Genomic DNA, 21264 nt, shown 5'->3' on the forward strand with positions numbered 1-21264 from the left:
CCCCCAAGGACTTGGCAGGACCCACACCTCACTGCCCTGGTCAGGATCCAGGCTGCGGCCGCGGCCCTGGCTCCCGGGCCCCTGGCGTGTGATCACCACTGCCCTTTGGGGTTTGCTGCTAGGCCAAGGCAGCTTACGGGCCGCCACCCTGCGCTCTCATGACAGGGGTGATCCTGTTTCCTGAAATCTCACCAGCATTTGGCATCGCCACAGTTTTTTAATTTCAGACAATCTAATAGGTATATATTAGATTGAGATGTATTATTGTGGTTTTACTTTGTATTTCCCTAACGGCTAATTGGCAAAAGGAATGTTGCATATCTTTTCATGTGCTTACTGACTATTCTTCTCAGAGAAATCTCTATTAATACCTGCCCCTTTTCCAGTTGCTTTGTTGTCATTTTTCGTTTTGAGAGTTCTTTGTATATTCTAGATACTAGCCCTTTATTGGTTATGGGGTTTGCAAATATCTTCTTCCACTTATGAGCCCACCTTTTTATCCTCCAGAGAGCCTTTTTGCAGAGCAAAAGCTTTTATTTAATTTTGATGAAGTCCATTTTATCAATTTTTTTTCTTTTATGGATCATGCTTCTGATATCAATTCTGGCCCTAAACTCCCAAATTTTCTCCTATTTTAAAAAATATTCATAGCTTTATATTTTATATGTAAGTCAGTGACCCATTTAGAGTTGATTTTTGTACAAAGCGTAAGGTTTAGGTCGATGATTTTTTTTTTAATTTTTAAATATTTTGCCCATAGACAGATGTCCAACTGCTCTCGAACCATTTGTTAAAAAGACTACCCTTCTTTCACTGAATTCTTTTGCACCCTGGTAAAGATAAAGTGGACATATTTATGGGTCCATTTTCGGGCTCTCCTTTCTATTTCATTAACCTCTATGTCAATCCCCCCACCAAGACCATGCAGTCTTGGTCACTCTAATTGTATAATATGTCTTGGAATATACGATAGTGATTTCTCCTACTTTCTTCTTTTTCAAAGTTATTTTAGCTTTTCTCGTTCTTTTCCCCTTCCGTGTAGATTTCAGAATAATCCTATTTGTGTTTACAGAAAAAAAAAAAAACCTTGCTAGAATTTTGATAATAATCGCTTTAAAACCGTAGACCGACTTAAGGGAGGATTGACGCCTTTACTATGTTGTCTTCGAATCCTTCTAACTCATGAACATGATGTGTGTTCTTCTATTTAGATCTTGTCCTATTTCTTCCCATTGGATTTTATAGTTTTCAGCATGCAAGTGCTTTATAGGTTTCGTTAGATTTACTCCTAAGTATTTCACATTGCTTTCAATAATTATAAATGGTATTGTAATTTTAATTTGGTATCCATGCATTGGCTGCTGGTATTTAGAGACGTAATTGTTTTTTGTAGGTTAATCTTATATGCTGTGACCTTATGAACTTACTTATTAGTTCTAGTCTTGCTTTGTGAATTCTTGGTGGGTTCCCTTTAGACAATCATATCTGCAAATAGCACTTAAAAAAAAAGATTATTTTTTAATTTATTTGAGAGACAGAGACAGAGAGAGAGAGAGACCCTGAGTGTGGTGGTGGGGGAAGGCAGAGAAAGGGAGAAGCAGGCTCCCCACTGAGCAGAGAGCCTGACCTGAGGCTCTATCCCAGGACCCAGGGATCATGAGCTGAGCCTAAGGATCAGACGTTTAAACAACTGAGTCACCCAGACACCGGTGGTTATTCTTTCCTAATCTACATTCCTTTAATTTCCTTTTGTTGCCTTATTGTTGAGGCTAAAACTTCTGGTATATGTTGACTAAAAGTTGTGGAATGGACATTCTTGTACCACATAGCAGAAAGTATTTAATCTTTCATCATTGAATATAATGTTAACTGGAGCTTTTTCAGGTATTTTTGATCAAGTTGAAGAAGTTACTTCCAGCCTATTCTTTTTCTTTTTTTTTCAATTCAAATTCAATTTGCCAATGTATAGTGCATCATTAGTTTCAGATGTGGTGTCCAATGATTTGTCAGTTGTACTTAATTTTCCGAGAATTTTAAAGAAGTCACTTTCTTGATAGTGTTTTTGTCCAATTATTACTTACCCTAACTTCCCAAAGATTTACTCTTTGTTTTCCTCTAAGAGATTATTTTAGCTTTAATTTTATATTTAGTTGGTTTTATCTTTCATTTTGAGTTAATTTTTGCACATGATGCAAGGTTAAGAGCTGAATATCATTCTTTTATATGTGGATATCTAGTTGCATCAGTACCATTTGTTGAAAAAAACTCTTCCTTCTCCATCGAATTGTCTTTGAATTCTTGTTGAAAATCAATTATCCATAAATGTATGGATTTATTACATCCATTACATAAATGTATGTTTATGTATAGACTTTCAATTAAAAAACAAGACTTTCAATTCTGTCCCATTGATCTATACGTCTATCTTAACACCAACACCACATAATCTTGATTAATATAGTTTTTAATAAATTTCAAAATTGGAATATGTGAGTCTTCTAACTTTGTTTTTCTTTTTCAAGATTGTTTTGGCTACTCCAGGTCCCTTTACTTTCCATATGGATTTTAGGATTAGCTTTTCTATTTCTGCAAAATAAACAGTTGGGATTTTGATAGCAATAGTGTTAAATCTGTAGATTACTTTGGGGAGTATTGCCATTTTGACAGTATTGCATCTTCCGATCTATGACCACAGGATATCTTCCAATTTATTTAGGTATTCTATAATTTCTTTTTTATTTATTAGGTATTTAATATGCATAAAACACTGCTCTATTCCTTACATGCATACAAGAAAGGTGAAAGACAATTTCTGTCCTTTAGGAGCTCACTGTCCAGATGGGATGACAGGATTTATTTGTTTTTTTTTTAATTGGAGTTCAATTTGCCAACATATAGCATAACACCCGTGCTCATCCCGCTAAGTGCCCCCTCAGTGCCTGTCACCCAGTCACCCCAGCTCTCCCCTCACTTCCCTTTCCACCACTCCTTGTTCGTTTCCCAGAGTTAGGTGCCTCTCATGTTCTGTCACCCTCACTGATATTTTCAGTCATTTTCTCCTTTCTCCTTTATTCCCTTTCATTAATTTTTATATTCCTCAAATGAATGAGACCATATAATGTTTGTCCTTCTCCGATTCACTTATTTCACTCAGCATAATACCCTCCAGTTCCATCCACTTTGAAGCAAATGGTGGGTATTTGTCATTTCTAATGGTTGAGGAATATCCCACTGTATACATAGACCACAGCTTCTTTATTCATCATCTTTCGATGGACACTGAGGCTCCTTCCACAGTTTGGCTATTGTGGACATTGCTGCTATAAACATCGGGGTGCAAGTGTCCCGGTGTCTCACTGCATCTGTATCTTTGGGGTAAATCCCCAGCAGTGCAATTGCTGGGTCGCAGGGCAGATCTATTTTTAACTCTTTGAGGAACCTCCACACAGTTTTCCAGAATGGCTGCACCAGTCTCCATTCCCACCAACAGTGTAAGAGCATTCCCCTTTCTCCACATCCTCTCCAACATGTGTGGTTTCCTGTCTTGTTAATTTTCCCCTTTCTCACTGGTGTGAAATGGGATCTCATTGTGGTTTTGATTTGTATTTCCCTGATGGCAAGTGATGCAGAGCATTTTCTCATGTGCTTGTTGGCCATGTCTGTGTCTTCCTCTGTGAGATTTCCCAAAAGACTATACCTCAAGATTGCTAGAACTCACACAGCAATTTGCAGTGTGGCAGGATACAAAATCAATGCCGAGAAATCAGTGGCATTTGTATACACTAACAATGAGACTGAAGAAAGAGAAATTAAGGAGTCAATCCCATTTACAATTGCACCCAAAAGCATAAGATACCTAAGAATAAACCTAACCAAAGAGGTAAAGGATCTACATCCTAAAAACTATAGAACACTTCTGAAAGAAATTGAAGAAGACAAAGAGATGGAAGAATATTCCATGCTTATGGATTGGAAAAATTAATATTGTGAAAATGTCAATGTTACCCAGGGCCATTTACACATTTAATGCAATCCCTATCAAAATAACATGGACTTTCTTCAGAGAGTTGGAACTAATCATCTTAAGATTTGTGTGGAATCAGAAAAGACCCCGAATAGCCAGGGGAATTTTAAAAAAGAAAACCATAGCTGGGGGCATCACAATGCCAGATTTCAGGTTGTACTACAAAGCTGTGGTCATCAAGACAGTGTGGTACTGGCACAAAAACAGACACATAGATTAATGGAACAGAATAGAGAACCCAGAAGTGGACCCTGAACTTTATGGTCAACTAATATTCGATAAAGGAGGAAAGACTATCCACTGGAAAAAAAGACCATCTCTTCAATAAATGGTGCTGGGAACATTGGACAGCCACATGCAGAAGAATGAAACTAGACCACTCTCTTACACCAGACACAAAGATAAACTCAAAATGCATGAAAGATCTAAATGTGAGACAAGAATCCAGCAGAATCCTAGAGGAGAACACAGGCAACACCCTTTTTGAACTCGGCCACAGTAACTTGCAAGATACATCCACGAAGGCGAAAGAAACAAAAGCAAAAATGAACTATTGGGACTTCATCAAGATAAGAAGCTTTTGCACAGCAAAGGATACAGTCAACAAAGCTAAAAGACAACCTACAGAACGGGAGAAGATATTTGCAAATGACCTATCAGATAAAGGGCTAGTTTCCAAGATCTATAAAGAACTTATTAAACTCAACAGCAGAGAAACAAACAATCCAATCATGAAATGGGCAAAAGACATGAACAGAAATCTCACAGAGGAAGACATATAATTTCTTTCAATGATTTTTTTAGTTTTCAGGATACAAGTCTTGTACTTCTTATTCTAAAATTTATTATTCCTAAGTGTTTTACTCTTTCTAATGCGTTATATATTGAATCATTTTCTTAATTTCATTTTCAGATTGTTCATTGCTAGCGTAGAGAAATGCAACTCATTTTTGTATGTTGATTCTTCACACTGAAATTTTACTGAAATCGTTTATTAATCAAAATAGCATTTTAGAGGATTACTTAGGATTTTCTTTAGTGGAAAGTGCAAGATATTCTTGTCCTAGCCTAATGGAAGAAAGATTTTGTCTTTCACCATTAGACATTTCAAGATTGGTTTTTTTCAAAATATGTCCTTTATTAGATCAGGGAAGTTCTCTTCTATTTATAATTCACTGAGTGTTTTTACCATGAAAGTGTTGGATTTTCTCAAATGATTTTTCTGTGTCTTTTGAGATATTTATGTTTTCTTTCTTTATCTTATGTTTTTTTTTTATATTTATTGATGTTTATATCTTAAGCTAACCTTAATTCTTGGCATTAATCATACTAGATCATGTTAGAATCCATGCTGCTGGATTCTGCTTGCCAGTATTTTATTGAGAATTTTTGCATCTGTGTTCATAAAAGATATTGATATGTATCTCTTTTCTTCTCATTTCTTCTGGTTTCTTTGTCTAATTAGCTGAATTGTGTTCTCTCCTCTTCCACATTTTGGAAGAGTTTGTGAAGGATGGTGGTATTCCTTAAGTGTTTGGTAAAAATCACCAGTGACGTCATATGACTTTGAATTTTATTTGTTAAAAGTTCTTTAAAACATTTTTTTAAAAAATTACTGACTCAATCTATCTACTTATTACAGGTCTATTCATATTTTCTGTTTTTTTCTGAGTCAGGTTTTGCAGTTTGTGTCTTTCTAGGAATTTGTCTACATCCTCTAAGGTTATCTAATTTGTTAGCATACAGTTATTCATAAACTCTTATTATCTTTTTTATTTCTGTAAAGTTGGTAGTAATGGTTTCTCTTTTCCTCCATTGCTTCATTACTTTGTTTTAAAAAATACCTTCTAGTGTAACATTTTGATTCCCTTTTCATTAATTTTACTTTCTTTGGAGTTAATTTCTTAGTGCTTTCCCTGAAGATTACAATTAACATTTTAACTCATAACCATGAAATTTGAATGAACATTAACTTAATTTAGTATACAAAAACTTTTCTACAGTTTGAGTGAAGTGTAAAATCCCTACCACAGTTTATAGACCTTTACCCTCCCCATTTGCAGTGTAATTGTCTTAGGCATTTCCTATACATTGTGTTATAATTTTTGCTTAAAGGTTCAAGGACAATATGGAAAATCAATAAGAGTTCTTTTTTTAAAAGATTTTATTTATTTATTCATGAGACACACAGAGAGAGAGAGAGAGAGAGAGAGACAGAGAGAGGGAGGCAGAGACATAGAGAGAGAAGCAGGCTCCATGCAGGAGCCTGATGTGCGACTCGATCCCGGGACTCCAGGACCATGCCCTGGGCCAAAGGCAGGCACTAAACTGCTGAGCCATCCAGGGATCCCCCAATAAGAGTCCTAAAGGCTACTGTTTATCCATATTTCTGCTGTTACCATATCTTTATCCTTTCCATATGCTCTAAGACTTCCTCTCTTATTATTTTCTGTTTAGAGAAATTTCTTGTTTATGCTTTTAAAGTATGTCTTCTGGCAACAAATTGTCTTAATTTTTCCTCTTTTGACACTGATGTGATACAGTTTCATTCCTGCAGGATATTTTTACTGGATATATCTCTGGATTGATAGTTCTTTTCTTCAGTGCTTGAAAAATATTGTGCCAGTACTTTATTCTCTTCATGGTTTCTGTTGAGAAATATATTGCCATTCAATTTTTTCCCCTTCATATAAGAAGACTTTAGTTTTCATAAATTTGTCTATGGATTGCCTGGATGACTTTGGGATTAGTTTGGCTTCTTAAAACTATTAGCTTATGTTTTTTGATAAATTTGAGAAAATTTCAGCCATTATTTCTTTGTATATTTTTTCAGTTCCAACAATTTTCTCATCTTCATCCAGGACTCTGATGACACAAATGTTAGATATTTTATATAGTCCCACGATTCCCTGAATCTCTGTTCAGTTTTCTCCCTCAATCTATTTTTTTCTTGTTGGTCAAATTGGGTAATTCTATTGTTATCTCAAATTCACTGATTCTTTTCTTTGTCTCCTCCATTCTGATGTTGACCAACTCATTGAGTTTTTGAATGTCCTTTATTGTGTTTTTCAGTTCTAAACGTTCCATTTTATTGTTCTTATCTTCTATTTCTTTGCTGAGATTTTCTATTTTTTCATTTGTTTCAAGCATTTTCATTATTGCCTATTGAAGTATTTTAACAATGACTGCTTTAAAATCTTTTTCAGGTAATTCTAACACCTCTATTATCTCAGTGTTGGCATCTGTCACCTGTATGTCTCCAATCAAATGGACATTTTCTTGTTTCTTGGCATAACAAATGATTTTTAATTGAACCTAGATTTTGAATATTATGTAATGAGACTTTGTATCTTATTTAAACCTTCTGTTTTTACTGGCTTATTGCTGCCATGTGGTGGTAGAAATTCAGGTCACCCCTTGGTCTCAACTGACAAAGTAGGGAAGTGTGCTTGGATAAGAATTGGGATTCTGGGTCCCATGGTCTTCCACTGATATCAGCCTGGTTAAGGAGCAGGTTACTGCTCCTCAAATGTCCTTAAATGACACTGAGGCAGCGGTGATAGTCTTGATTTCTATGAGGTGTCTCCTGATACTACTCAATGGGGAGGGGGAAGGAGCACCTCATTACTGCCAGGTAGAAATGAAAGTCTATGTCTCCTATATGGTCTCCATTGACACTGATGCCCAAAGAGATAAAAATCTCTGCTTCTTACCCAGTCTTTCTACCACATCCCTGGAAGGGCAGGTAGGTTGGACGAGGTCCCTCAGTATAGCATTGTGAGAGTGGAAATCAAGACTCCCCACTCAGCCTTTCCTGACATTGAGTAACTTGGGACCACAGGTATTTTCTGTGATGTTTGGCGGGATTAAGGTGGTTGTTGTCTACATTTTCTGTCATCTATGTTATCCCTTTCCTCATCATTTGGCTAGAAAGAGTAGGCTTTTGTTGGGGCTGTTTTGTTATTGCTGTTGTTTATTCCCATTGCTGTTTCTGGGTTCCTGTCCTTGTCTCCAAATATGGAATATGAGATAAAAAGAAAATTCAGAGAACTCAACCTGGTGTTATTCCTCAAGTTATTTTACTGGTCTGCCTTTTTCTCTCCATCATTTAGTATTATATTTTTTAAAAATGTAATGTACAGTGTTTTATTCATACTTAACAGGAATAATAGGGAAAAGTACTTCAACGTCATGTTCCCAGAAGCCAAAGTTCTCAGTACCACATAATCTGTTGCCACATAATCTGGAGTGCCCAAATTTGACAATACTTATTATAATCAAATCCTCAGGATGAGATTTTAGGCTCCACACTGCTACTAGTGATAATCCCTGCTGTACATTGGCCTCAAAATTCTAGGACTTTTGTATTGGGATGAAGTAAAATTAGAAGTTGAGAGCCTGGGATATGAATAGTGATGGTGCTTGGTTTATATGTGTGCAGGGATAAATATAAAAATGTGATATCTGTTGACATTTTTTGTGGCATTTGAAACCTTGCAAAAGGAAATAGTAGGTATGCAGCATTTAAATGCATGTAAAGGTGAAACTATTTCTTCTCATTTATTTATCTTCTAAGCTGAATGAAAGGTGTAGTTGTTTCCGTGAGAGACAATCACCTAGTTGCTGAATACGTTGCAGGATTTGGGTAATATGTACCAGTAGGAAGCTGGGAGCAATTATGGAAGTATTCTGAAAGGGTGCTTCAGAAGATTCTTGAAGCTTACCTACGACAATGAGAATAGTAAATGAGGTGGAGATGTTGGAGCTTCCTTGGTATAGCACTGAGGAAGGGCTCAGAAGTCTCATAAATTCAAAGAAGCTAGAATATATTTACCATGTAAGTCTTGGGAATACTTCTGACCATGTTTCTGTGAATGGACGGGAGGAAATTTTTACTAAAGCAAGAAGGGATTCAGAAGGTAGAGGGGCCCTGGAATATTTGACAAGTCCAGTGAAGGAGGAACTCTGAAAAAACCAGTATTTCTGGTGAAGAACTATGCAATGACACTGTGTTCTAGAATGGGGATTCTGGGATTCTGGAATGGGATGGGAGAAGCCAGACCTTAAGTGTTAGAAGAAAGGTGATTATAATGCACAGAAAAGTGAAGTGTTAATCAGTATGTTTTGACTCACAGGATTCATGGCAATAAGTAACAGACTATCCTATATCTAGGGGCAAAATATAGAGATAGGGACATAGAGTACTGGTTGGTTTATATGATGATGATTCCAACCTGGGGCTTCCTACAAGGGCAGACATGTGAACAGTGGGAGCCCTTTGCAGTGTGATCTCCCTTTGAGGACTGTTTTACACAAACCACAAGCCACCAGTAAAATAATGATTCCTGCAGGTGGTGGACATGGGCTGCATTCCTCCTTGGCTCCCTGTGCAAGCTGGGCCTGAGGCCTGGGGTTCTGGGCTTACTCGCTGGCGCTGCAAAAAAGCAGGGTCTTAGAGGTTATAGAGAAGACATTGCTTTGGTGGTTTTCTTTCTTCCTTCTCTCTCTTCTTTCCTTCCTTTCTTCCTCTCCTTCCTTCCTGCCTTCCTCTTCTTCTTTTTTTTTTCTTACCTCTTCTTCCCTCCTTTCCTTCATTTTAAATGAAAAAGCAAAAAAACAAACTCCAGAACTTAACAAGGAGAATATATTTCTCACTCTGATCTTTGGGGATAATCTGATTCACTTAGTCTGCTGCTCCAAGTTACAAAGTTACTGTATGTTTTATGGCACCTCGCCGTCCTTGATGACAAAGTAAACTTTAATTTGGGCAGAATAATTTGGTTTATTTTTGGATGCTAAGAAATACCCATGGTTAGAATTCTAGCCAAGGGTGGAGTTTTTAGGGTGTCTGGTCACCTGTCCCTGATGGTGTAACTAGAGCCCAGCAAGGCTTCTCCTCAGTGCTGCCCCCAGAATTCTCAAGCCCTTTGACTCCATGGATCTATTTGTGGGAATCCAAAACCTTCTCTTTCCTGGCCTAGGAAATCTCTACTTTTCTGTTGTAAATGCTTCTCAAAAAAGTTCAGGCCACTGTATTCACCCAGTGTATAAAAAGTGGATTAATTGATTTTCTGTAATTCTTGTAGCTATGTGAGCATATAGTTTGGTAAACGTGCTGAGTCACTTGGCACTTTTAAAAGGCCTTGGTCATAAAGAAGCTGTGGTCTATGTATACAATGGAATACTCCTCAGCCGTTAGAAACGACAAATACCCACCGTTTGCTTCGACATGTGGACGGAACTGGAGGGTATGATGCTGAGTGAAATAAGTCAATCCGAGAAGGACAAACATTGTATCTCATTCATTTGGGGAATATAAAGGATAGTGAATGAGCATAAAAGGGAAAGGAGAAAAGATGAGTGGGAAATATCAGAAAGGGAGACAGAACATAAAGACTCCTAACTCTGGGAAACGAACTAGGCGTGGTGGAAGGGGAGGAGGGCGGGGGTGGGGGTGAATGGGTGACGGGCACTGAGGGGGGCACTTGACGGGATGAGCACTGGGTGTTATTCTGTATGTTGGCAAACTGAACACCAATAAAAAATAAATTTATTTAAAAAATAATAAAATAAAATAAAATAAAAGGCCTTGGTCATTTGACCCATCCGTGACCATCTCTTTCATTGCCCTCCTGCTCCCTCCAAAGGTGTGATGCGTCAGACCTCAGAATCTAAGTACATATGCTCACACAGTCATGACTTTGGATGCTGCTGAACCTCCTTTTGAGTCTAGCTTTGTGTTTCCCAATCAGTGACCCTGCCCTGGCTAGAAGTCAGAGGGGCAGGCGGGTGCTGAGGGCATGGCCCTTACAGCTCATTCCCAGCTGAGGAGGAGGAGACTGGCCCATCTCCTCGGAGATGAAAGAAATGTCCTAGTTTGAGAGATGGTTTCTGAGCAAACCCCAAGTGTCAACCACAGTATCTTCTTGTCCCAGAACTAGAAAGCACTGAAGATAATGCAGCCCAAGCTTCACAGAGAACTGCCTCTAAGAGATGTGGAGGTAGGTTGGGAAAGGGCTGATGAGAGAGGGAGGAAGGGGGAAAGAGAGAGAAAGGAAGAAGCAGAAGGGACAGAAGAGAGGGGGAGGGAAAGAGAGAGGGAGATTGGGGAGGAAGGGAGAGAGAGGAGGAGGAAGGAGGAGGGAAGGCAAAAGGGAAGGAAAGGGCTGGGAAGGAGAGACGGGAAAGAGAGAGAAGAGGGGGAGGAAGGGGATGGAAGAGAGGAAGCAGGAGGAAGGATGAGGGAGGAGGGGAAGGGGAGATAGAAAGGAGAAGGGGAAAGGGGAAAATGAGGAAGAAAAAAGAAGAGGAGGAAGGGGAGGGAGGGGGAAGGAGATGCAGAGGGAAAGAAGAGGGAGAGAGGGAGGGAGAAGGAAAGGAAGGAATGGGCAGAGGAGGGGAGGAAGGGGGAAGGAAGAAGAGAGGTGGAGGGGAGCCAGTGGGGTGCAGGTGACCTCCAGCTTCCATAGAATCTCATTCACAGGGCCCTAGGAGCCTCTTCTGGGCTTTTCTGTCAGGCGATAGTGCCTCCCTGGGAGGAGAGGAAGCACAAGCAGTGTGCTCAGGTTGCAGCCCAGATCACTTGGTGCAGTTGCAGCCCAGATCACTTGGTGCAGAGCCGCTGAGAGCTGAGCCTTTTCACAAAGCACTTCCTCTCTTCAGGTGAAGCAAGCTGAGCTTGCAGGGGAGCCGTAGGGCAGAGGAGATTGGCTGGAACAATCCCCTAGGTGCTGGGGCAGGGGAATCAGGCAGTGGCTAAGCAGGAAGGATGGCATCCTGTGGGAGGTAAGCGCAGCTGCTCCATCGTCATCCTGTAGAGGAGGACAGGTGCAGCCTTACAGGCCCCCCAGCCTGTCAGGATTGGCATCAAGGTTGGTCCACATTGACCGAGTTCCTACTATGTGGAAGGCTCTAAGCCGGGCCCTCAGAGCCCCTCGGGGTTTCATACCCCACACTCATGGCACTGTTGAGGAACTTGTCCTCTAGAGGGCAAATTTTGGAATCTGAGTGAGGGAGCGTTGGAGACACCTCTGAGAGGAGGTGAGACTCTAGAGGGACAGGTAGCTGGTGGGCGGGGACATTTAGGAGCCAAGGAATGTTTGAGTGAGGCCTTCTGGGGGAGTAGAAGGCATGCTAAAGCAGTAGCAAGTTGTAGGAATTGTTTTAGGGGATGGGATTGTGTTGGTGATGTTATAGCATCCTTGTTGAAATAAGCCCAGTTTTAATGGAAAAGTCTTGCTCATGATGGTGGAAGTTGTCATGGAAAAAGAGAAGTCATGAATGAAAGAGTTAAAACAAGGGTCACTCAACCATGTCGAGAGTGTTGAATGAGAAGCCAAGAGCAGTGCATCTTCTGCGGTGCCAATGACGTTTCCTCCTGACTCTGACGTTAGCTTCATTTCCATTTTGCCCTTTTCTTGGATCCTTTCTCATGACTGAGTTAACCTGGGCCAAGGGAAGCCCTGGGTGTTCTCAGGTGGCTGGTAAAGGAGGCAGTAAGGTCCTCCCGTCTTGGTGCCTGAGAGCAGCAACCCCAGGACCAGGTGAAGAAGACTCTTCCAACCAGAAGCCTTCCAACAGAAGCCTGATGTTTAGTGAAGGGTGACAGGATCCCTCAGGGCGGTGCTCCCCCCAGAGAGGAGCCACAGGAGCTGTGCCATGGGTGTGGCAGCTGTGGTCACCATCCTCCGTTCCGGGCACCACCCTTTCCTCGTGCACATGTGCATGTGTGACTGTGATCACAGGATCCATCACCAGGCCGTAGCCTGTTGGCAGGGAGAGCTGTCCTACCAAATGTAGTATGAGGTGATCCTTTCTCCCCTGCTCAACCCCCTCGCAGCCACTCGCTGGTCTCAGAACTGGTTTGAGGGATAAGTCTTTATTTTATTTTATTTTTTAAGATTTTTATTTATTTATCCATGAGAAACACAGAGAGATGCACAGGGAGAGGCAGAGACCCAGGCAGAGGGAGAAACAGGCTCCATGCAGGGAGCCCAATGCGGGACTCGATCCCGGGACCCCAGGGTCACACCCTGGGCCGAAGGCGGCACTAAACCGCGGAGCCACCCGGGCTGCCCAGGGATAAGCCTTTAAAGTAAATCTGATCTTTAAAAATCAGACTCGGAAAAGGAAGTAGGAGATTCCTCTTTTTCCTGAATGTGGCAGCTGAAGATTCCCAGGAAAAACTGGAAGATTCACGGAACCCAGACACCTAGAGGTTCCGGGATCTGCATGAGGGCTAGACACGCTGAGGGCAATGAAGTTCTCACATTAAACTCAGTGAGGGAAACAAGCACATACACAACACCCCTAACGTCCTTTCTCTTACTTTCCCGTGAATAAGTCACAGCTCACGACGTGGCCGTAGGAGCTGAGAATGCCCTCGGGCCCATGGACAGTCAGTGCTGCTACGTGCATGTTCACTCGGGTGTGTGTGCGTGTGCATCAGCCGCACCCACGGCCAACTTTCAAGAAAAAAAATATAATTTTTAACTCTCTGAAACATGATAAGCCTGTGTAGTCTGCTGCACGGTGATTCATGAGCACTCCAGTCTGCCCAACTCGGCTTGGTGTTTGGGGCAAAAATCCGACGACGGACACTCAGTAGCTGCCCTTGGGGAGCTTTGATTCTAGTGAGGGGGAAAGACCTGGAAGAGGTAGACAAGTCATGGCACCTCCTCAAAGGAAATAGCCAAGTGCCCTGAGACAATCGTGAGCTGATGTAACTTCTGTGTGACGAGCAGGTGACAGTGAAATGGCCTCTCTGGGCTTGCATTTCATTCATGCATTTATTTTCTTTTTATTTATTTTTCATTCATTTATTTAATCAACATTTCAACATTTGGCGAACATCTACTGAATGCCTACTACTCTTGGTGTTGAGTCACACACAGCAAACACAACCGTGAACGCCATGTCCTCCACGAGGTCACGTTCCAGTGAGAAGCGACAGACAAGAGCCAAAATACAGAAATAATAAACGTGCACGTGTATGAACCAGTGAGGAGTACTAGGGCGGGAATTGGAAGAGGCCCTGGGAGTGGGAATGAGGGGCGCGGGTGGCACATTTATGCTGGGCTTCCCTGGAAAGATCCCATGAGGGAAGTTTGGATTGAGTACGGAGCAGGTTATGTGGGTGCTTCAGGGAAGGAGCCTTCCAGGCCAAAGTAAGAGCAAATGCAAAGGCCCTGAGGCAGAGGGACTGGGGCCGAGTGAGGGAAGAGGAGAAGGACAGGATCCTGCTCGGAGGGTGCCGGCTCCTACCCTGAGGGAGGCATGGAGCCCCTGCGGGTGCAGAGCTAGACGCCCACAGGGTCTGATTTTTGTTTTTGCAGGTCCTCGGGCTACTGTGCGTAGCGAGGCAACAGCACCACTGAGGCTGAGACTACTAGAGGTTGGCAGGAGCATTTTAGAGGGAAAGGACACAGGGGATGTGCTTTCTCTCCCCAGGTACTTCGTGCCCCCAGTCCTGGGCTTCCGGCCTAGAGAGCAGGGCTGGAATCCCCTCCGTGTCCCGCGTGGTGAGGCTAGAGGGTGTGGATCAACAGCCCGGGACCACGGAATCCCAGTTTGTGCTTGTTGGTGAGAAGGTCAGAGTCTTGGCTCCGTGGCCCGCCATGGCCCAGGATGCATTCAGGAAGCCTGCTGGCTTGAGAGCCCGACACACAGGTTGCCGTCCCCACCCCCACCCCGCCCCCCGAGCCTGGACTCCCCACTTACCGGGTGGATCTCCTGCCTGACTCATCCAGCAGCTTTGTCAGGTACAAGAGAGGAGTGTGAAGGTGCTTCAGGCATTTTCAGAGCAGCCCAGGTCTAAGCGCTCGTGTGTGGAGCAGAGGAAACAGCACAGAGGATCACAGGGGAAGGAGGGAAAACTGCGAAGAAATCAGAGAAGGAGGCCAACCACGAGTGAGGCTTTACTGTAGGAAACACACTGAGGGCTGATGGAGGGAAGGGGCGGAGGGAGGGGGTGACAGGGTGATGGGCACATCAGGTGAGGGGCACCGGGCGGCATGTGCAACTGGTCAACTGTTGAGCACTACATCCAAGACTGCTGATGTGCTCGTAATTGATTATAATTTTTTTTTAAAGATTTTATTAAAGATTTTATTTATTTATTCATGATAGAGAGAGAGAGGCAGAGACACAGGCAGAGGGAGAAGCAGGCTCCATGCAGGGAGCCCGATGCAGGACTCGATCCTGGGACTCCAGGATCTCGCCCTGGGCCGAAGGCAGGAGCCAAACCGCTGAGCCACCTAGGGGTCTCCAATTTATTTATTTATTTATTTATTTATTTATTTATTTATTTATTTATTTATTATTTTTTTAAATTTATTTTTATTTTATTTTATTTTTTCGATTTTAATTTTTTTTTTAAAGGTAAATCTAAATTCCCATTCTCATTTTAGTCTTTCAAACTTCCAGATTTGAGAAGATCGGAGACTTCCTCCTTGGGAAATTTCAAATGAGAACGTTCTTTCCCTCAGTGTGATTAAAATAGTTTTCTTGGAATCATTTTAGATGCACAAGAAGTTGCAAAGATAAATCAGAGAATTTCTTTTTTTTTTTTTTAAACCAGAGAATTTCACATTGCCCTTACCCAATTTCCCCTCATGTTGACATTTTACATGATTATAGTACATTAGTCAAAACAATGAGTTTATCTCCGGCACATTATTATGAACGAAACTCCAGACTTTATTGGATTTCACAGTGTCCTAACGTCACTAATGTCTCTCTCTGGTTCCAGGGCCCAACCCAGGACAGAATATTGCATTTAGAACCTGTTTTTTAAGGGTGGCCTGGGTGGGTCTGGGATAGAGCGTGACTGACGTTGTTGAGCCTGGCAAAGGTGATTGCAAGAAGCCCGTGTAGAGGCAGATGCTCACTTCCTGTTTTTAAATGTGGAGAATGAAACTTAAGGGGGGAAAACAGGTTCTAATCTTAACAAAATATATTTAAGGCAGATAATTAAAAAAAATGGATCTTAAAAAAGGGTGACCAAGGCCCTGGGGGGAGACCATCAAGGTAGCTTGCGACTTCCGTCCACTGGAGAAGATCCATATGAGATAAAAAGTAATTTCTCTGGAGAAGGAAGCTGCCCACACCTGGGCCACGGGTTCCAGAAGCAATGGAAGCCAGCGAACAGGACAGCGGGGTGGCTCAGCAGCTCGCAAGGCCAGGTCACCTTCGCTGAGGAAGGATTTGCACGCTGCTCAAAAGACCAATGATCTGGGTTCAAATGGGTGAGAAACGTAGGCTGGAACTGGATTCTGCACAAACAGCCGTCTAACCTGTGGCTGCTCGGGGGGGGTTGGAGAAAGTCCGTGTGATCCCCCACAAGCCCTTGCCGGTGCAGCGGCTCCCCTCCGTCCCGCTGGGTGGTCTCCTGGTGGAAGCTGGGGGTCAGGAGGCCTTGTGATGGAAACCATTAGCCGCTGGGCGGACCCCCGAGGGCCTATGCACCAGGGAGCCCCTTCTAGGTGTCACGTCCCTGCACTTTGCAAGCCGATCCCAAGGCCCAGGCGGCCCCAACGTCTGGCTTCCGGAGGCGATGTCCTCATTGAAGGGGGATGGGCCCTGCAGCCATCAAGCTGGGGGGACCTGCAGGTCACACCCCTCTCGGGATGGAGGGGAAATAGGGCCAACGTGGAGTCCAGAAGGCAGCCTGTCGCGGAAGCAGCGGCCAGCCCCGGTGTGAGGACAGGGGCCGGTGCAATGTGTTCAGACTCTTGGGTTCCGGTTCACACATGAGGAAAAAAGGATTCACAGAGAGGCGCAATTTGGTGATGATCAAATAGTCCGTTTGAGCAATTGCAGTAAAGAGCAGAAGACGGAGTGAGGGAGATATTGGGGGTGACATGCACGAATTGAATGGGGAGAAGTTGCCCAGATGGCCTCTAAGAAATCCCAACCCCGGGGTTCTATGACTGTGTGATATCTATGTGAAGTGACACAAGCTAAAGTAGGCGATTCACACTTGGGGCATTCAGCTGTGCGCCCGAGAGCCCCGAGTGTGAACCAGGAAAAACCTATGCTCTTGACCCCTGTGCCGCCCGGTGCCTCCTTCTGCAGAAACACAGCTCAGTGGCTCACCTGCGTCAAGGCCACTCGTTGTCCCCAGGATCTCGGTCGGCCGTTTTCATGTTCCGCCCTGCAGGAATGTCCCTTGGGAACGTTTTGTTCCCTGCTAGACCGTTTTATTAATATTCACCGTACAAAGGGTCCGCTTAGCACCCTGATGCTCTATTTCTCACACCCTGAAAGCTGGTGTTAGAGACCAGATCCAGAAATCTGCTCCCTGTGCGCCTGCGAGGGGATGTGGGGCCCCGGGAGCCCCTCTGCCAACCCCAGCCTTGCGGGACCTCTGAGCTGCGGCGTCTCCGTGTGGGGCTCCGCGGGTGTCTGCTGCGAGGCCCAGGGGACGCTGCTCCCTGCTCCACGAGGAGGTTACGTTCCCTGGGGCCGTGCACTGCACGACACACGCAAATACAGGAGTCCTCAGTGGTGGCCCTCCGGGTGAAAAGGCTGAGGCCGGGGGACCCCTGGCGGTGCGGGAGGAGAGTGTGGCCTGAGAAGGGGATGGTGACGAGGTCGCCCTGGACCAAGGGCACCCGGAGCCATGGGTGTCGGGGCGCAGAGGTGCAACCTCCTAGGGCAGGTTTCAGTGGTGGAGAAGGAAAGCAGCAGCCATGGGCCGAGCTCTCCCAGCAGGCCTGGGTGCCCACCCGCTCGGTGGCCTGAAGGGCCTGGGGGGGGGGGGCAGGGGAATGGGACGCCCTGACCGAGTCGTCCACCCGAGTGTCCTCACTTGTCCCTGCCGGCAGCTGGGGACAGGCCCACAGCTTGCAGAGGGAGTGGGGGAAGGCCCACCCTTCAGAGCTGGGAAGTGGGTGCCCAAGGGGCTGCGTTTGCTCGGGTCACAGGGCCTGGAGCCCGGGCTGCCCACTGTCCCCCACACCTTGTCCCCCAGAGGAAGGGTGACTCCGGGCTGCCGCCCTCTGCACCAGCCCCCTGCCCCTGCCCAGCCCAAGCATAGCGGGTGGGGAGGCCCTGGGAGCCCTGGTGTCCCTCCCTGACCCGGGAGCTCCCCCCCACCGCCCCTGCCCAGACTCTGGGTGTGAACAGCCGCCCACAGGCCACAGGGACTGAAGAGCCAGGGCCTGCGCCTCCCACCCCGGCCCACCGTACCTGGGAGACCCGAGAGCAGGGGACTGGCAGGGGGTCCCCGTCTCAGTGACCACTCTGCCCCTCACCTCTCCGGGCTCGGCGTGCTCACTGCCGTGGGCATCTGGACTGCGGTGGTGGCCCCCACAGACCCCAACGTGTGTGGCTCACTTGTCTACTTAGCCAGCGACACATTTACTGGCTCCCCCTGTATTCCAGACCCAAGGGCATGAGTGCACATGGGAGAGACTGAAACCTGGTCTCATGCTGAACGTATCGCACTCACCCCGTTGCCCGTTCACCCCCCCCATGATCCTTCGTTCACACTCACACCCTGGAGATGCTCACCCTCTTACTCCTCCCGCCCTGTGCTTGGAGCCAGGAGACCGCCTTGGGCAGACAGGCGGTAGCACAGAGCCTCATCCCTAGGTGTCCCCCACCGTCCCAGCTCGGGTGACACGCAGGAAGGCCTAGGGATGCTTGTGGACGGCAGCCAGAGAGGGGAGCAGAGCCCCGAGCGTGCGCTTCATCTCTGCAGGTAAGCTACTTAGGGATCTGCCTAAGGCTGGTGAGGACACCTGCAAGCTCGGGGCCGGCGGGGGGTGGGGTGAGGGTGGCCCTGAAGTCACTGGGTTATGTATTTTCTGTGACTTTTTTCATTTTTAGGTCATAGACTTATTCAAGCAGGTGCACGGGTCTCCAGACACTGATGTCGTTGGAAGGAAGGATGACTTGTTCCGTATCCACTGAACGGTTTGTCCCCCAGGGGCAAAGGGCTGAGCAAAGGACCCTGAAGTAAAGCGAGGAGGAGTCGTGGTGGCAGAGGCAGCAGGGTGCTTGCTGGACACGGAGAAGCGGTCCCTGGGCCCTTTAAGCATCCCAGGGAGCCGGTGTCCGTCCGGGGAGGCGAGCAGGGCCGCACTCTAGTCCAGCCCCGGGAGAGGAGCTCCCTGAAAGCCGGGTGCTCTGCTCCCCGCTAAGGCCGTGGGAGAAGCAGGGTCTGGGCTGCGGTGAGGACCACAGGCCAGTGGGGCACGGCGAAGGCAGCTTAGCTTCCTGCATGTGGGGGGCTGTGTGGGGGTCACCTGTCCCTCAGGCTGGGAGACACACTGGGTGCCCCGTATAGGGACGGGGCTGCTGTGCTGCAGGTGGGGAGGAGCTTGGGAGCCAGGATGGTGACTTGCTACCTGAGCTCTGGAACGTGGGTTCGTGGGTTCGTCTGCTAACGAGGGAGGACACCAAGGTGAGAAAGGAGAGGTTGATACCTGGATAGGTGACGGCCTCCATGTCTGTATCACCTAGAAACCATGCACAGTGGTGACGGGGTGCTAATCCCCATTGTGTTCAGTATTGTTGGGGCCGCCTGTGCATGTCTCCAGGTAAGCGGCGGGAGGACGTGCGAACTGTCCTGTGCATTGTGGCTCTCACGGGGGAATTCCCTTTGTAGGACCCTAGAAAGCCCAGAGGAAATGTCTCCTCCCCAATGTTATAAGCACCCGAGCCTCCGCCTCTTCCCCCTAAGCCCGGGGCGGGGGGGCAGGTCACACACAATGAGGAGCCACAGCAAACCTTGCTGACCTACCGTCTAGCAGGTCCAGCAGGTAACCCAGCCACCTTGTACTCTTCACCACAGTTGGGGGTAAACTGAGGTCCGGTGCATTGGCCACAATCCCAGGGCCGGGAAGTAGGAGCACCGGCGTCCACGCTGTCCGGGGCTCCTGCAATTTGCCGGGTCATGTGACCAAATTCATATATTGGACCCGTGGGCCCAACGTGGGCATCTGGAGAGGGGGCGTACGGGGAAGTGGAGGGAGCTGAGCGACCGTCTGGTCTCCTTCTTGAGACACACGCGCCGCACTGACACCCCCTCCGCCCCGGGAGGGGGGCCCCAAGCCTAACGGCCGCGCCTCGGTACTCTCTGTGCCAGGCGCTGTCCTCGGAGCTTTGCGTGCATCACCTCATTTTGTCACGATGACTCTTTAAACAGGAGCCTTTCCCTCGGTTCCGTGGCGGAGGCTCCAGGGAGAGCAGGGGACGTGCCTGCGCTTGGTGACCGCCGCTGAGTGTCTAGGGATGACCGCCCGGGTCTCCTAGATGCCCGCCTGCTGCTTTTTCTCACTTTGTTTTCTTCATTTTACTTGCGCTTAGCCCCTTCTGAGGTGCGGGGCTCTCGGCGGGTTTCCAGATTAAGAAATACTCCGTTGATGGAGAGACAAAGGGTTGACATTAGATCCTGTCAAATTGAAGACCTCAAGATTCTCTTGAACAGACACAGAGACTTGGGAGACAGTTTCTCAGCGTGGCCAGGAGGGCCCATGTAGGAGATGGGTTACGGTGCCCTGGACTCTGGATGCCCCAACACGGTTCCGTCGCCTCCAGGAAAGTGGTGCTGCCAGGGACCCTTGCAGCTCTTCCTGGATGACCGGACTGTCCTCGGATATTGTGTGACTGTCCCCTGGTGAGCCTACACCTGCCCAGGCCTGGAAGCTCACCTTCCCACCTGTGCTTCCACCTCCCACTTTGCCTCTGGCCCTGCGGGTCCTCTGGGCCCACGTGGGGGATGGGGAGAAAGGTCCCGTGCAGTGTGGAGTCTGGGGGGGCGCAGAGAGCTCTCCATAGGAACAGCCAGGGATTGCCACGGGAGAGGAAACACAGGCCCAGGACACCAGGGACAGCTTTTAGATCCTCCTTTGCTTCTTTTGTGTATACTTTTTCTTCTCATCAATAGTGAAAGTATTAAAACATTACAAAACGCTAGAGAAGGCTGCTTGCTGCTTAAGCAGGAAGGAAGAGAACAATGGGGTTGCTTCCCTGTGGGCCTGGGTGAGAAGCTGCAGGAGGAGGCAGCCAGAAAGGGAGGCAGACAAGAGGAAAGCAGTGTAAGGAGGCCGGCCTGGGGGGCCACAAGAGTGGCTGGTGGCGGGCCACTCCTGGCACCTGCAGACCTCGGGGCTCCCACGACCTCTCTGATAATGGCATCGCTCCTCACCCCTGCCCACCCGCGAGTCTGCTGGAGGGGCAGTCACTATGGCTTCAAGGGGAATGAGCCACAGAGAAGCCCGTGGAACATGGTG

This window comes from Canis aureus, chromosome 3 (genome assembly GCF_053574225.1).
Source record: "Canis aureus isolate CA01 chromosome 3, VMU_Caureus_v.1.0, whole genome shotgun sequence".
Classification (NCBI taxonomy): Eukaryota; Metazoa; Chordata; class Mammalia; order Carnivora; family Canidae; genus Canis; species Canis aureus.